This window comes from Herpailurus yagouaroundi, unplaced genomic scaffold, assembly GCF_014898765.1.
Source record: "Herpailurus yagouaroundi ecotype Mexico unplaced genomic scaffold, PumYag 77, whole genome shotgun sequence".
NCBI classification, from domain to species: domain Eukaryota; kingdom Metazoa; phylum Chordata; class Mammalia; order Carnivora; family Felidae; genus Herpailurus; species Herpailurus yagouaroundi.
Window position 1 is genome coordinate 77,730,916 of NW_024412388.1, and position 14,557 is coordinate 77,745,472.

A 14,557-nucleotide genomic window follows, 5' to 3' on the forward strand; every position below is an offset into this window, starting at 1 on the left:
AAGCACTCCAGACATTGGGGGACTTGTACTGGAAAGATGAATCCCTGTAACATTTGGCTTTGAAAACCAGAAGGACTGGAACTTTTTTTTTTTTAAATTTTTTTTCAACGTTTATTTATTTTTGGGACAGAGAGAGACAGAGCATGAACAGGGGAGGGGCAGAGAGAGAGAGGGAGACACAGAATCGGAAACAGGCTCCAGGCTCTGAGCCATCAGCCCAGAGCCCGACGCGGGGCTCGAACTCACGGACCGCGAGATCGTGACCTGGCTGAAGTCGGACGCTTAACCGACTGCGCCACCCAGGCGCCCCAGAAGGACTGGAACTTTAAAACTCAGCAGGCTTGGTGCTGACAGAGCTGGAGGACAAAAGGGAACTGAGTCCCTTCCCTAAAAGAGATAGCACAACAAACAGTCCTGATGAGATACAACATAGAACCAGCAGTTTGAAAAATGCCTAGGGCATACAGGAAAGAGATTTGTTTACTAATCTCAAAGAATGTGTTGGAGGAGCAGGGATCTTTGGGAGACTTCTCCAGCAACAAAAGAGCTGGCAGGCACCATTTCCCTCTTCCCTCCCCTGACTCCCAGCCTGGAAAGTAAACCTGTGGGAACCAGCGTAGCACAAATACTCTCAACCTAAGCTTGCTAACAGGGTGCCTTACCCCTGCATTCTTCTCTAGACTCGGCCCCTCCATCCCAGCCTGGACAAGTGTTTTCCTTGGCAGCTGTTAAGTTCTCTCCTGCAGTAGACTGGCATGGACCTGGCTGGCACCCCTGTCCCCACGCTCTCCTGCAGACCTGAGGAGTCCATCCAAAGCAATACCACAAGGGTGGCAGTGTGCAAGCAGCCTCGCCAGGGACAAGCACCACTCTAAAATGACTCATGCCCCAGGGAGAGGGGAAGATAAACCACACATACCAGTCTGTCTGTGGCCCCAGCATGGGCTGCCAGCAGACATCTGGTCTGACTGTAGGCTCCTCCCACCAATGAAAGCTTCTCAGGGGCAACACAGGGAAACCCTGCAGATTGGTGCTACCACAGCTCTGGCAAACACCTGGTCGGACTCAACTCAAGTGCAAGGTGGCCGAGACTGGCCCACTAACACCACAGGGACCAAACCCTGCCCAAAACAGGCAAAGAGCAATATTGCAGATGACTGGACTGAAGGCAAACGTGGCTCAGCCACAGTAGGATGCAAGCAACACACACAGGAGACATTCCTCAAGTGTCAGCTTCTGGTGAAGTGGGGACACTGCACTGCAGGACACAAGACCTCTTCTTCATAATGCCACTACTTTTAACAGCAGAAGATATAGATCACTTTCCTAACACACAGAAACATATACAGAAGTTAGGCAAAATGAGAAGACAGAGGACTATGACCCAAATGAAAAAAACAGGACAAAATCCCAGCAAGAGAGATAAACAAAAGAGAATTTAAAGTAATGGTCATAAAGACAGTCACTGGACTTGAGAAAAGAGTGGAAGGCCTCAGTGAAAGCTTCAACAAACAGAAAACATAAAGAACAATCAGAGATGACTAACTCTATTAGCTGAAATTCAAAATACCCTAGAGGGAATAAATAGACTAAAAAAAGCAGAATAGATCAGCAATCTGGAGAAGCGAGTAAGGGAAAGCAATCAAGTGGAAAAATGTGACGAGATTAAGGGAACTCCACAACACCCAGTGTAATAACATTCATATTATAGGGATCCCAGAAGGACACAGAGAAAAGGAGGCAGAAAATTTATATGAAGAAATAATAAAGCTTCATGAATCTAGGGAAGGATACAGAAATACAGATCCAGGAAGCACAGAGTCCCCAACAAAATCAACCCAAGGAGGTCCGTACCAAGAAAAAGCATAGTAATTAAAATGGCAGAGTGATAAAGAGAGAATTTTAAAAGAAGCAAGAGAAAAGAAAACAGTTACATACAAGGGAAACCCCCAAAAAGCTATCAGTGGATTCTTCAGCACAAATTTTGCAGACCAGAAGGGAGAGGCAGGATCTATTCAAAATGCTGAAAGAAAAAAACTCTGCAACCAAGAATACTCTATCCAGCAATCCATCATTCACAACAGAAGGAGAGTTATGCAAAAGTTCCCTGACACGCAAAAGTTAAAGCAATTTATAACCACTACACCAGCCTTACAAAAAATGTTAAAGGGGACTCTTTGAGTGGAAAGGAAAGAATATAAGCAAGAGTAAGAAAAGTAAGAAGCATAAGACAATGGACAAACGATGTGAACAGACAGTTCTCAAAAGATATACAAAGGGCCAACAAATCTGTGAGAAGATGTTCAACATCTTGGTCATTAAGAAAATACATATGCAAACCACGAACAGATACCACTTCACACCCATTAGGATTTTTTTTTTTTTAAAGTAGGCTTCACACCCAGTATGGAGCCCAACATGGGGCTTGAACTCATGACCCTGAGATTAAGAACTGAGACGAGATTAAGAGTCAGATGGTTAACTGACTGAGTCACCAGGCACCCTCATTAAGATATTTTTAATTAAAAAAAGAAAAACATGAAAAATAACAAGTGTTGATGAGAATATGGAAAAATAGAGACCCTTATCAATTGTGGTAAGACTGTAAAATGGTGCATCCACTATGGAAAACCAGTTTGGTGTTTCCTAAAAATAGGTAACAGAGAATGACCAATCAACCCAGCTACTCAACTTCTAGATATATACACAGGAAAAATGAAAACTTATGTATACACAGAAACTGGTACATGGCATCATTATTCATAATAGCAAAAAAGAAACAAAGTACATGCTACAACTTGGATGAACCTTGAAAACATTATGCTCAGTAAAAGAAGTCAGACATGAAGGTCATGTATTGCATGATTCCTTTCATATGAAATATCCAGAATAGGCAAACTGATACAGATAGTAAGTAAAGAGTATCAGGTGACAGTGGAAGGAGAAAATAGGAAATATTACATAATAGCTACAGGATACTGAAAAAGTTCTGAAACAAGAGAGCTGGAGGTTGTGTAATATTATGAATATAATACCATTGAACTGTGCATTTAAAATGATTGTGTGCTACATAAATTTCACCTGAATTTAAAAAAAGATAGCAATATTAAAATGTTCCCATGTTCTGACAACAATCAATTCACAGCAAACCTCTACTTCCTTAGACTCTCTCTAAAATTACCCAACCAAAGTCCAAATCCTATAACAGGTTCTTTCTAATACCCTCTTAAAAAAATACCCAAAGGTTTCCTATAAATACGTGTAGAATCCTTCACTGCAACAAGTATAAAAAACTGTGTTCTTACTGGTCTTTTTGGCTGGAAGGCATTGACAGGAATAACAACCAATTTCTCAACAGAAATAAAAGAAGCCCAAACACAAAGGGATAATATTGTAGTTAGAAGAAAACAACTGCCTACCCTGAATTCTAACTAGTAAAAAAACTATCATTCAAAAGTGAAGGTGAAATACAGAACATGACAAGACAACAAAAACTGACAATTTCTCAGTACAAGTGTTCTTCAAAAAAAGGAAGTGATTATAGATGGGAGAACTGAAGATGCAGGAAAGAATAAAAAGCAACAAAAATGGTTACTATGTGGGTAAATCTAAAATAATGGCATAAAACAATGATGATTTTTTATGGGGCTTAAAACACATATGCAGTCAAAAATACGTATTCTAGGAAATAAACTAAGAAGGGGAGGAAGTTAATGGAATCTTTAATGTTTTAGTTTCCTTGTATTGTCTAAAAAATATAAAATAACTTAATTAGACTTACAGGTCAACAGTGCATGTTGAAAACCCTAGGGCAGCTGTTCCCAAAAGTGCAATCTACAGGCCTGTAGGGATCCCTGGGACCTTATTAGGGGATCTTTAAAATCACAATTATTTTCATAATAACACGAAGACCTTATCTGCCTTTTTCACTCCCATTCTCTCAAAATTGTAAAATGGAGTTGTCCAGAGTCTACAGGACTCGTGCTATTCCAACAGATTAAAGCAGAAGCACGTGTAAGAATCCAGCTGTTTTCTATTAAGTGAGATATTAAAGAAATGTACAAAAATGTAAAAACAATGCTACTCTTCCCACTAAGTTTTGTTTTGGAAAGTATGCTCTTCACAAAATTATGTTATTTATAATGGCATTTAATGGGAAACTCTTCCTCCAAACAATAAATTATCTGACCCAAAGTGTCAACTGTGCTAAGGCTGAGAAACACTGATATAACCAAATAAAGTTCTTTTTAAGAGTTTAAATGGGGGGCGCCTGGGTGGCTCAGTCGGCTAAGCGTCCGACTTCAGCCAGGTCACAATCTCGCGGTCCGTGAGTTCGAGCCCCACGTCGGGCTCTGGGCTGATGGCTCAGAGCCTGGAGCCTGCTTCCGATTCTGTGTCTCCCTCTCTCTCTGCCTGTCCCCCGTTCATGCTCTGTCTCTCTCTGTCTCAAAAATAAATAAACGTTAAAAAAAATTTAAAAAAAAAAGAGTATAAATGGGTCTTGAGAATGCAGAATTTGAGACTCCTGACCTAAATAAATGAAAGGATAATATGACATTCATGGACTGGAAGACATTACCATAAAGATGTCAACTCTATCTCAAATTAATGAATAAATTCAATTTTTGTAAAACTGACCACGTGACTACAAAAATTTATATGGAAGCGCAAAGAGTCAAGAAGAACAAGGTGGAAAGATCTGTCTTACTAAATACAAAGACTTGCTATAATGCCACATAAATTAAAGCAGCATGATTTTGGTGTAAGGGTAGATACAGTAAACCAACAAAATAAAATAGAGCCCCAAAGCAGACCCATGTATATATGGTCACCTGATTTATGACAAAGGTGATCCTGTAGAGCAGAGGCAAGACAATCTTTTCAATAAATGGTGCCTCATAAAATGCGTACCCCTAAGAAAAAAAAAAAGTGACCTCTATACTTTACATTTAGTTGGCCCCTGAACAACATGGGTTTGAATGGCAAAGAGGTCCACTCATTACATGGATTTTTTTCAGTAAATATACTACGGTACTATGAATGTATTTTTCTTATGATTTTCTTATTAACATTTTCTTTTCTCTAGCTAACTTTTAATATAAGAATGCAGTATATAATACATATATAAAATGTATGTTAATTGACTATCTTATTTTATTAAGGCTTCCAATCAACAGTAGGCTATTAGTAGCTAAGTTTTTTGGGAGTCAAAAGTTATATAGCAATTTTCGACAATGCAGGGGTCAGTGCCCCAAACTCCCATGTTGTTCAAGGGTCAAGTGTATACAGAATCAGTTTTAGGTAATAAAGTCTCTAGCACAGTGTCTTAACAACCTCAGCACTAGTGACACTCTGGGCTAGGTAACTGTTTTGTGCATTGCTGGACGTTTAGCATTCTGCGCACTGTAAGATGTTTAGCAAGCATCCCTAGCCAACCCACTAGACACCAGGAATACCCCAGTCACCTAGCTGTGAAAACTAAAAATGTGAACGTTACCAAATTTCCTGCACAGGTAGGGAAGGTGTGGGGTGAGGGAAGGGAGAATTGCCTTAGTTAAGAACCACTGTTCTAGAAGGTAACATAAGAGATGTCTTCACCTCCTTGCAGCAGGGAAAGATTTCTTAAACAGAACGCAAGAAACATTGACTATAAAGGAAAACAATGATAAACTGAACTACATTAAAATTTAGACCTTCCTTTCATCAAAAGATATTAACAGTAGGGTAAAGATCAAGCCAAAGTGGGTATATATTTTTCTAACAAACCTAACTAAATGAAGGTCTTATATCTACCACATATGAAAACAGGGGTGTGCCTAGGTGGCTCAGTTGGTTATGTGTCTGACTTTGGCTCAGGCCATGATCTCACAGTTCGCTGAGTTCAGGCCCCACGTCACGCTCTGTGCTGACAGCTCAGAGCCTAGAGCCTGCTTCAAATTCTGTGTCTCCCTCTCTCTCTGTCCCTCTTCCACTTGTGCTTGCTCTCTCTTTCTCTCAAAAATAAACATTAATAAAATTTTTAAATTAAAAAAAAACTCTTAAAAAGGACAGAAACTCCAAAAGGAAAAAAGAAAAGGGCTCATATTCATAAACTATGTAACTCGTATAAATTAGGAATATATTAGGAATATAATAATAATAATTATAGTAATAATAAAAAGATGGGGAAAGAAGAAGCCTCACAACAAAGGATATACGAACAGCCAAAAAATTTGTGGAAAAGTACTCAATCTTATTTGAAATCAGGGAAATACACCCACCAGAAGGGCTAAAATTAAAGAGGCTATTGATACCAGATGCTGGTGAAAATTCAGAGCAACATGAACACTCATATCCTACTAACAGGACAGGTACAACTATGTTGAAAACAATTCTCATGTTATCTTCTAAATTTAAACACATATACACCAATCACCCAGCTAATCTACCCCTGGTATGTACTCAACATAAATGTACATGTGCCCCAAGAAACACATACAAGAATGTTATCACAGTATTATTCAATCCAAATGTCCAAAAGTAAAAAAGATACTGATGAAATACAAATGAGCTATAACTACATCTGATAATGAAAACATCCATGAACCTCCCAAATGTAATGTTAAGCAAAATAAGCAAAAACAAAATAATACTATTATATAATTCTATTTATATAAAAGTACAAAGGCGGGGTTAAAAAAACAAAAACACAAACATATTCTTTGAAGTCAAGCCAGTGGTTACTCCAAGTAAGAGTGATTGGGAAAGGAAACACAGGGGCTGCTGGGTTGCTGGCAGTATTCTATTTCTTGATCTCTGGTGGCTGTGGGGTGTTTACTTTGTGGTGATTCACTGAGCTGTATACTTACACTTTGTGCACTTTCTTGATGTATCATATTTGAATTTTAAAGACCTGGATCACCATCTTTTATATGCTGTATATGCAACTTAGAACACAATAATTACACAAATATTTTAGCTACTATGATATTAGGTATCAATTGCTTAGGAGAAAAGTCATGTCTGGGGTGTAATAACTTTCCACATCTTACATTTCTAGATCCTCTGCATATTGGCTGCAGAAAGACATAATGAAACACCTTTATATTTTCTGTTTTCCTATACATTTAATTTACCTTGATCACCTGAAAAAAATCCAATTTCATAGCTTTATATAAGACAAAATAAAATACACATCTTAGAAAATGCTAACACTAGGGGCACCTGGGTGGCTCAGTCGGTTAAGCGGCCGACTTTGGCTCAGGTCATGATCTCACAGTCCGTGAGTTCGAGCCCAGCGTCGGGCTCTGTGCTGACAGCTCAGACTCTGGAGCCTGTTTCAGATTCTGTGTCTCCCTCTCTCTGCCACTCCCCTGTTCAAGCTTTGTCTCTCTCTGTCTCAAAAATAAATAAATGTTAAAAAAAAAAAAAGAAAAAAAAAGAAAATGCTAACACTAAAGAAAAGTTGAAGATGTTTGTTTCTAATATTAAAAATATTTTTCTGACATTTAGACACAAAGATGATTAAGGCAAAAAATAAAGATGATGCCTGAACTAAAAGACAATCCTATCAAAAATTCGTAGGCTTCCCTCTCTACCAAACTAAGCCTTGGTTTATATTTTTATATTCCATATGACATTTTAATACAATTCAATTTTACAACACCTATTATTATTTTGTTTACAAAATAAGAATCAAATATTTATAATATTAAGTTGCTTAATATCAAGCTGCTCCCCTCTGAATTTAATGATTTATGCAGAACAGCAGTTAATAGCAGAAGCAGACCATCTGATTCATTTTTAAGCCAAGTAGTGCCACCAAGTGGTGGCAATTTTTTTCATAAAACACCACTCTGAAGCAACAGAAAGTTACACTGAAATACATTATTAGAATAGAAAAAGAAAATCAATCTGAGAATAAATTTTAAGCAAGTAAGTTTGTGAAATATTTTGGTACAAAGTCTGAAAACAAACCGAAAAGGTCAATCTTTTTGGAAAAGAGCTGTATGTATTACCCTGAAGAAACCTACAGTTTCAAAGTTAAGTTTTTTTTAGAAAGCAAACAATGAATATAATGCCACATTGTTTACTTTTCGTTGTTTGTTTTTTAGTCATTTTCTTTTTTTTTTCTTTTTAAAAAAAATTTTTTTTTTCAATGTTTATTTATTTTTGGGACAGAGAGAGACAGAGCATGAATGGGGGAGGGGCAGAGAGGGAGGGAGACACAGAATCGGAAACAGGCTCCAGGCTCTGAGCCATCAGCCCAGAGCCCGACGCGGGGCTCGAACTTACGAACCACGAGATCGTGACCTGGCTGAAGTCGGACGCTTAACGACTGTGCCACCCAGGCGCCCCCTTTAGTCATTTTCTTAAAAAGACTTACATTGCTTTAGAAATTAGTGAAACACATGCAGGGGAGGCACCTGAGTTTTACAACAGTATTACCCTCATTAAAGACAGGGAGACAGTAAGGAGAGTAGTAAATGATCTGTTTCAGGCCTCTCCTTGGCTTGTGGATCATCTTCCTATGTCTCTTCAAACTGTCTTCCTCTATATGCATGTCTGCATCCAAATATCCCTTTTTAAATAAGGACATCAGTTATAAGTGGATTTGCGCCATCCTCCTTAGTGACCTACCTTTAACTTGATTCCCCCTGTAAATACCCTATCACCAAATAAGGTTTACTCTGAGGTATTCCGAGATACCTACCTCAGGTCCTACTCTGCGGTGATGGGGATTAGGACTTCAAAAATGAACTAGGGATTGGGAGAGCAGTAACACTAACCCTTTGTATTTGAATATTTTTGATGACTATTTGTCTTATTTAAAAAGAAGAAAAGGGGCGCCTGGGTGGCGCAGTCGGTTAAGCGTCCGACTTCAGCCAGGTCACGATCTCGCGGTCCGTGAGTTCGAGCCCCGCGTCAGGCTCTGGGCTGATGGCTCAGAGCCTGGAGCCTGTTTCCAATTCTGTGTCTCCCTCTCTCTCTGCCCCTCCCCCGTTCATGCTCTGTCTCTCTCTGTCCCAAATAAATAAATAAACGTTGAAAAAAAAATTAAAAAAAATAAAATAAAATAAAAAGAAGAAAAATAGCTCTTAGGAATTATTAAATGATGAATACTTGTGATATTGTGATATATGAGAAACATTTGGTCTTCCTCCCAGTTTCTGGCACTCCTAAAACCCTTAGGAATTTCCTAAGTATAAGGAGTTATAAAAAAATTCTTTTGTTATGTTAATGAGGTGACTTTTGGAAATCACCTAAGACTGGGGACTGCTTGCCAGAGGTAGCCATGCTAACCATGTGTCCCACCTACCTGACCTCTGGAGGGGAGAAGGGTTAGAGGTTAGATCAATTGCTGATAATTTAATGAATCCTGTAAATATAATGAAGCTGTCATAAAACCTCAAAAGGATGGGGCTCAGAGAGTTTGTGGGTTCGTGAACACAGGGATGTGCTGCGAGGGTGGTGTGCCAGGAGAGGACAATGGAAACTGCACACTTCTTCCTGAGTTATATCCTTTTATAATAAACCGGAAATCTAGTAAGTAAACTGGTTTCCTGAGTTCTGTGAGCTGCTCTAGCAAATTAATCAACCCCAAAGAGGGGATCATGGGAACTTGTGATTTAGAGCCAGTAGGTTTGAAGTACAAGTAATAAAGTAACAACCCAGACTTGTAACTTGCATCCTAAATTCAAGAAGAGGGTCATGGGAACCTCTAACTGGTAACCAGTTGATCAGAAGCAGACCACAACCTGGGCTTGCAACTGGCATCTGAAGTTTAGGGGTGGGGGGAGTCTTAGAGAGCTGTAACATTAACCTGTGAAATAGTATCAGAATTGAGCTGAATTGTTTTTTTAATGTTTATTATTTTTTAGAGAGAGAGAGAGAAGGTGGGAGAGAAAGAGAAAGAGAGAGAGAGCACACGTGAGCAGGCAGGGGAGGGGCAGAAGGAGAGAAAGAATTGCCAAGCATGCTCCATGCTGTCAGTGCAGAGCCTGACACAGGGCCCTATCTCGCAAACCATGAGGTCATGCATGACCTGAGCTGAAATCAAGTCTATCTAATGCTTAACCAACTGAACCACCCAGGCGCCCCAGAATGAGCTGAATTGTAGGACACGAAGCTGATATCTGGAGAACTGCATGGTGGTGTGCATAGAAATCAACCCTCCATATACTGGAAATGGTTCCAGAACCTAATAATACTATTTTACTTTGGTAAACTATTACCAGCAAAATAAATGGCTAAATTTTAGTAGAAAGCTATACACACGCGCGCGCGCGTGCGCACGCACACACACACACACACTTTGATATTAGTAGTGTCATTTGGTTAACGTACAACCCAATTAGAATGTACACAGTCCTAGGCCTCATCTCCTAACACTCTTCTTATCACTGTACCCCAGCCATGCTGGCCTCCTTGCTATTTCTTGACCAGGCCCCACATACTTTGTATTTAATGTTTTCTGCCTGGAGTTCTTCCTCCACAGATTCTTCAGTTCCAGTGATCTTCTCAGTTCCTAAATAAAACAGCACCCTTAGTCACTCTTCATCCCCCTCTCTGGTCTTATTTGTCTTCACATTACTTATTAGTAGCTGACAGATTATATAGTTATATGATTATCTGTTTCCTCTCCCCTACCACAAAGTAAGCTTGAGAGCAGAGACTAAAGTTTCGTTCACTGATGCACCTCTAGCACCTAATACAGTACCAGTGTGACTGCTTTTTTGTGTATGATCATAAGCAGAAATAATTTTTAAAAATTAATCCATCTGCTTTCTCATTGGATCTGTTGGTTTCTTTCTAATCACTTCTTCATGCCTAGAGGCAGAGTGACCTTTTCAAGCTTACCCTCCTCTATGTAACACAACATTTTCCTCTATTTCAGGACAAAGTCCCAAATCTTTATCACAGCTGAAAAGGCTTTTTTTTTTTTTTAATGTTTTTATTTATTTTTGAAGGAGAGAGAGACAGAGCATGAGCTAGGGAGGAGCAGAGAGAGAGGGAGACATAGAATCTGAAGCAGGCTCCAGGGTCTGAGCTGCCAGTACAGAGCCCGACGCGGGGCTCGAACTCACGAACCGTGAGATCATGACCTGAGCCGAAGTCGGACGCTCAACCGACTGAGCCACCCAGGCGCCCCTGAAAAGGCTTTTTGCTGGGCCCTGCCTACCTTCCCATCTCTTTACTCCTCACAGTTCTCAGGGAATTCAACTACTCTGGCCCTCTCTCAAATTCCCCATTGTGTTCCTTCTCATCACAGGGACTCTGCACATGCAGTTCTTTTGGTCTGGAATCCTCTGTTCCCCTCCATCACATAAATTAGCTAACCTTAACTCCTAAGCTTCCTTCAGATCACAGCTCTAAATGTCACTTACTCTGGGAAGCCCTCCTTGAAAACTCTGTGTCAAGTTCCTCTGTCATATGCTTTTGTTTCTTTCAGAGCTCTGTCTTTCAAATATTTGATATAATTTTTGAAAAACGTATTTCTCCCAATGAATAGGAACCATGTTTTTGCTGTATATACTGTGTTTTAAGCAACTAGAAGGTGCTTGAATACCTAAATGAAGGGACACAGACAAAGCAGGCTAACTATAAGTGAATAATAAAGCCTGCAATTATTATGGGAATTCAACAAAGCAAACTTTCTTTTTTATTAACGTTAACTGTTTTATCCAGACACACTTCTTATTTCTGGGTAACTGCCTCTCCCTAGCCATCAGTGTGTACACAAAAGATAAAAACTTATTTAATATTTCCACTAATTGGAAAGTAAGAGTAATATAAATCTTTGCAACATTTATCATTATATCATTAGCTTTCAGGTGCTTTAAACAACAAAAGAACACACTTTTACTGTTTCTATACTGTTAATTATTAATATCACAGTAATTAAAATGGGTCATAATGAATTTTTCAAATTCATATCATAAATGATATAAAGTAAGGCTACAATATCCTCCCAGATTTATGACAGTTTTTCTAAGTACTTTAAAATACCTTCAGATGGCAAAGGTGCATACCTACCTGCCACAGTAAACCAAAAGTTGTTTATTGGACTTGGTTGGTATTGCACTCTAAGGATATGGTAAAATGTTGACTGCAAAAAACAATTCCAAATAATTTCATTCAACTCACTAATTCATTCAGTTACACAGAACATCTTGAACCCACTTAATGTTACAGAATGAACTGTGCCCTCACCCCCATCATATACTGAAGCCCTAACCCCAAGTATTCAGATTCTGACTATATTTAGAGACAAGGCCTTTAAACAGGTAACTAAAATGAGGCAGTTAGGGTAAGTCTTAATCCAAGTTGACTGGTGTCCTTAAAAGGAGGGATTAGGACATACAGAGAGACAACAAGGATGTATGCACACAGAGAAAACGCCATGTAAGGACACAGCAAGAAAATGGCCATCTAAAGCCAAGGAGAGAGGCCTCGGGAGAAACCAAACCTGCCTTGGACTTCCAGCCCTCAAAACTGTAAGAAAATAAATTTCTGTTGTTTAAACCACCCAGTCCATGATATGTTCTTATGGCAGCCCTAGTAGACGAATACACTTATACTGTATTTGAAGGATCTATTGTAATATATGTGAATAACTCGTTATTTTTGCCCTATGAATACACCAAACTGAGGTTACCTCCGCCATGCTTTACGCTAAATGTTGGGGCTTAAAAAAAAGAATATCTGTTTGGGCATATGAGCACCCTTGCCTAAGAAAAAATTTGGTCCTGCCTACTCATATTATTGCACCCCATGCAGCAGAGATATATTCCTACCTAGGTATCGACAGCAATTTCCTTAATGGTCAGAAGAGAACACCTTAGCTATTATTACCTGATATATTAAACATATGGATCTCTTTTGAGTCCATAATATAAAAAGCTTTACATAAGAAGTCCCTGTAAATGACCTTAATTAAAACAGTTTGCTAACTGTCCTTTTCTGTGGCTGAGAAAATTGTGAACTAGTGGTCAAAACCGTAAACGTGCTTTAGAAAAATTGAGACTTTTCAAAAACAGATTGCCAGAACTTCTTCCCTAGAGTTTCTGATTCAACTTTGCTATAGTTTTCCATTTTCCATAGTAGCTCTAATATGTAGTCAGAATCATCTAAAACAGGTTTCTCAACCACGTCTGCACCTGGAGACCTTTTAAAAACTACTGACACTTAGTCTCCTTCTGAAGAATTTAGGAATGTGGCTCTGGCACTGTTAGTTTTAAATATATATATTTAAAGAATTATTAAAAGAATACACATATATATTAAAGAAACTCCTAGGGAGCTAAAGGTGCAACCATGATTGAAAAACATAGTGTGGAATCCAGGTAGCATATGACTATATGTTGTGATTAATGTGAGGCATGTGCAACAGAATATTGGTATGTATGAATGATTATTGAAAGATATATTATCACATTCCACTGAACATATTTTCCTTAGTAGTAAAGACAGAGTAAATAATACTATATACTGTAGCACGTCTTCATTATGAAAGGCAACTGTGTGCCTTCAATTATCTAAGTAGAAAAGGAAATGAGAACATCAACAAAACACAGCAAACAGAATTCAACAATACATTAAAAAGTATACACACCGTGACCACGGGGCGGGGGCAGGGGATGGTTTATTTCTGGAATGCAAGGATAGTTTAACATAAGACAATCAATCAATGTAATATACATTAACAAAAAATAAGGATGAAAACAACATGATCATCTCAGTTGATGCAGAAAAAAACATTTGAAAAAATTCAACATTATTTCATGATAAAAACATTCAATGAACTAGGAATAGAATGAAATCATACATAATAAACGCAACATAATAAAGGCAATGTATGGAAAGCCCAGAATTCACAATGCACTCAAGGGCAAAAGACAGAAACCTTTCCTCCAAGATCAGAAACAGGACAAGGATGCCCATTTTTATTGTATCTATTTACACAGTACTGAAATTCGTATCCAGAGCAACTAGGCAAGACACAGAAACAAAAGGCATTCAATTTAGAAAGAAAGGAAGTTATTTTTGTTTGCAGATGACATGATCTTACAGGCAGAAAATTCTAAAGATGCCACAAAAAACCTGTCAGAAATAAATAAATTCAGCAAAGTTGCAGCATTCAAAAATCAACATACCCCCTACCTTACACCACTTAACAATAATTAACTCAAAATGGATTTAAGACTTGAATGTAAGTAAGACCTGAAAACATGAAACTCCTAGAAATAAACATGGTATTGACATGGGTATTGGCAAAGGCTTTTTTTTTTTTTAATTTTTTTTTAATGTTTATTTATGTTTGACAGAGAGAGAGAGAGACAGGGCACGAGTGGGGGAGGGGCAGAGAGAGGGAGACACAGAATCTGAAGTAGGCTCCAGGCTCCGGGCTGTTAGCACAGAGCCCAACGCGGGGCTCGAACCCACAGACTGCGAGATCATGACCTGAGCCGAAGTCAGACGCTCAACCGACTGAGCCACCCAGGCGCCCCAAGGGCTTTTTGAATATGACACCTTAACAAGCAACAAAATAGTAAGAGGGATTATATCAAATTAAAAG

The 14,557-nt window shown here is 38.8% G+C and overlaps 1 protein-coding gene and 1 long non-coding RNA gene across 22 annotated transcripts in view; both read right to left on the minus strand.

Annotated features, from left to right (window-relative positions):
- ZNF644 (zinc finger protein 644) overlaps nucleotides 1-14,557 on the minus strand; it is a 106,176-nt gene that overhangs the window by 40,059 nt on the left and 51,560 nt on the right. The window lies entirely within an intron of this gene.
- On the minus strand, nucleotides 324-13,139 carry LOC121027460 (uncharacterized). Its single transcript, XR_005788752.1, has 3 exons — nucleotides 13,129-13,139; nucleotides 1,372-1,377; nucleotides 324-1,064 (listed from the first exon to the last, which is right to left on the minus strand). It is a non-coding gene; the product is annotated as an uncharacterized LOC121027460 (long non-coding RNA).